Source organism: Morus notabilis, unplaced genomic scaffold (assembly GCF_000414095.1).
Source record: "Morus notabilis unplaced genomic scaffold, ASM41409v2 Scaffold78, whole genome shotgun sequence".
In the NCBI taxonomy this organism is placed as follows: domain Eukaryota; kingdom Viridiplantae; phylum Streptophyta; class Magnoliopsida; order Rosales; family Moraceae; genus Morus; species Morus notabilis.
The window spans coordinates 2,290,066-2,293,660 of record NW_010367622.1 but is presented as its reverse complement, the minus strand read 5'-3'; positions in this window follow the sequence as shown (position 1 = coordinate 2,293,660).

The following is a 3,595-nucleotide window of genomic DNA, read 5'->3' as shown; positions in this document are numbered from 1 at the left end:
GGGGGAGAAGAGAGAGAAGAAAAAAAAAAGATCCTTTTTCAGAATTGAAAACGTGAAAATGAAAACAAGTTTTTTTCGTTTTCACTTTTTCAAAAAAGACAAAAACGTTTTTATTTTTGGTTTTGAGTCAGATTTTTCCCAAACACATTTTCATTTCCCATTTTCATTTTTTTTTCTCGAGAAACGTGAAAAACAAAAATGAAAATGAAAATAAATGGGCCCAAAATGTTCAAAAACCGAGACTCTAGCGAAAATGCCGTTAAGTCTAAAAAATATGCTTCCTTAAGAACGTCTTATTTAAAGGCTAAATTAGGCTTAGAGTTCAACAGTAAACTTATAGATCTCAGTAAATGGAACAAGTCTCGTGAATAATGTTTTGACATATTCTATTTTGATTAAAAGTTATTGAGCGTACAAAATATTGACCAAATTTTGACCGGGGTAATTGGAGTCAGTCATATGTCCTGTTGAGTGTTTTATTTCTTTTAGCAAAATGAACTTAATGATGAGAAAAAGTAGTTCAACTTCGAGGGGTAAGAACGTAAAAAAATTTTCTTTAGTTGCTCAAAGTTATAAATTTAGGAAAATTTAGGGTCAATCAGTAAAAGAGAGTCTAGAACCTCATTTAGGCAGTGAGGAAATTAGGAAGTCAAGATTGAAACCCTTAAGTTACCTACACCCGTTCATTTCACCGATTTAAATTTAAAATTTGAGTTTTGTTACAGTAAAAAGTTTTAAAAAACAGTCACATTTAATTTTTTTGCTACAGTAAAAAACTCTCGCGTAAAGTCACATTTCAACTTAAATTAAAAACTCAAATCAACAAACTAAACAAGCTCCTAGAATGTTGTTAGGAGCAAAAGAGTTATTTTGGCCTCAAAGGTAAAATGGTATTACAGTCATCGAGCTCTGAGTTTTAACTCACGATCCTTAAGGGAAAAATAAATTTATGGTATAGGTTTATGAATTTAAAATTGTAAAAATTGACTAGGGGTAAAACGGTAATTTTTGCTAAGGGTAAAATTATTAACTGAAGTCAGAAAAATCCAATCCAACTCAAATTTCCTCAAGGACCCAATTATGGTAAAGTGATTAAATAGGGCTGAGGGCCTCGATGGAAGAATGACGTAATTCTTAGATTTACAAAAGGTTACCTTTTTTATGACGAGGTTAAGGCTCGAAGGTTGTGCGATCCAACCTGACGATTAGACGAGATTAGAATTAGGCATAATCCCCGTTCACTTTGCTGATTCGAATTTAGAATTTGAGTTTTTCTACAATAAAAAGCTCTCATAAATAATCACATTTAATTTTTTTACTACAGTAAAAAGCTCTCACATAAAGTCACATCTCAACTCAAATTCTAAACTCGAATCAGCGAAGTGAACGGAGCCGAGTCAAGAGACTGACAAAGTTACGACATTTAGAGATAGATTGTTTACGGAAATTAGATAAGTTAATTTCGAGGATTCTAAGTGAATTGATAGAGTAAAATAAATTAAGTTAATGATTTATTTAATTTGCATAATTAATTGATTAACTAGAGTTAGAGAAATAATTTATTTAAACGACGAAAATAATTAACCCGAATGGTTAACAAAGCTTAGAAATAAATTGACAAGTTAATTAATGAATTAATTAATTAATTATATCTCAAAGAGGCGTAATGTAACACTCCCTTTAATACAACTCTAATTTACCATAATTAGTCATATTAAGTAGTGTTACTTCTTAACTTTCCATTACATTTAACCTAATGTGTTTCATGTATTAAGTATGGAAATACGAACAAATTTAAACTTTTAAAACTTCTAACTAGAAAAGATATTCAAAATATATGTGATACACCCTAAACTAGCTGGCCAAACATATACAATATAATACAAATCTCAAAAATAGGCTCAGTCATACACAATGTATACCCCATCAACTCATAATACCATAAATACAATAAGGACCTCTAAAAATAGAAGCCAACCAGTCCATATACATCTGTCTTGGTCCTCAAGAATTCGCTAGCAAACCATCTAGTCCACAACAAATGCTGGGATGTACCCTCATCTGCATCACCATAAAAATAAGTGAGCTAAAGCTCAGTAAGTAGAATAATGCATGATATAGCAACAATGAGAATATGCATGTCGTTACGATCATATATTTTAACTTTTCATTCATTCTTTTATCTTATGCGCGCAATTAATTAGACGGGGTGGTATCCCAGATACCTCATCGAACCTTGTGGCCATAACATACATAACATTGAATGTCGTTGTGCGAGGCAAAACACATTTTTCTCATTTAAAACTAATTCTTCCTCGTGATCATCGAGGAAGCTTCCCACACCGCAAGTCTCTATTGAGACAAAGGTCCTTCGTCCTAGTGTCACAAATTATATTATAAAATACCGTCACGTGGGGCTAATCATAATAAACACAAATCATTCCCCATGATCATCGGAGAAGCTTCCACGCCGTAAGAGGTCTGGCAGTCTCCTTGGAGACACAAAACCCGTTAAAAGTACAAAACTATCATTTAACACTTTCTTTTCTTTTAATATTCATTCTTTTCGTTTTATGCTCAATGGTACATATCTTTACATCATGTCATGCATGCATGGTTATGATAACATCAATAACACATGTCTCGTATACTCGCATATCACAACTTTAAATTACATAGCATATGCATGACTTTTATGGTGACACAGGTGATATTCTACTTACCTCAAGCCTTAGAACTGATATTGAGGTTCTTTGGAATTCTCTCAGGGAATCTGGTGTTCCACTCGTCTGTAACATTGAGTATTTTAACAAACATTTTTACCCGACCAACAATGACTAACAATTATGCATTAAGGAGCTCATTTTCCTAATTTTTTTAATTATTTAAATAATTAAATAATATTTTAAATAATCATTTTAAGTGACAATCGTAAAAAAAAGGGGGGGATTTACATGACTCAGACGCAAGAAACGGCGCCAAAAACAGACTATAGGGCCCTGAAAACCCTTGACTAGGCCATTTGGCCTAGTCAGGCCTTGGCTTGGCCAAGCAGCTTGATTAGTTTATGAAAATGCACATTAAATACTGCTTTTGATTATATAATATTAAAATATTTAAGCTTTAATTAAACAATTTCATTATTTTTATTAAGAATATTTTTTAATGGAATTTGTTTAGTTGTTGCTTGATTATTTACAGATAAAAAGCAGTGTAAAAAGCAACACAAAAATAAGCCATGAAAGTCATATTTTTAGCCATCCAGCCGACCCTCATAAGCCAAAAAGTGAAAAGAGCCGCTTCAGCCGTTTGAGCCACCGAGCCAAGCCACGCGTGGGTTCCAATTTCTGATAGCCTGCCCGCAACACTTCCAGCGCGCGACACTTGCACAGGAGTTCCTCAACGTGCGTGTTCGTTCCACGCGGCCATCACCGCGCGTCCAAGCTTCCCTCCGCGTGGGTCCCGCACGACAGAGCAGACCTGCTGCCTTCTCCGCGTCCGCCACCTGTCCAACGCGGGTCCTCCACTCTGACCGCGCTGTTGGTAGCCGAATCGAATTCGGATGCGGAAGCGGGGGGGGGGGGGGGGGGGGGCC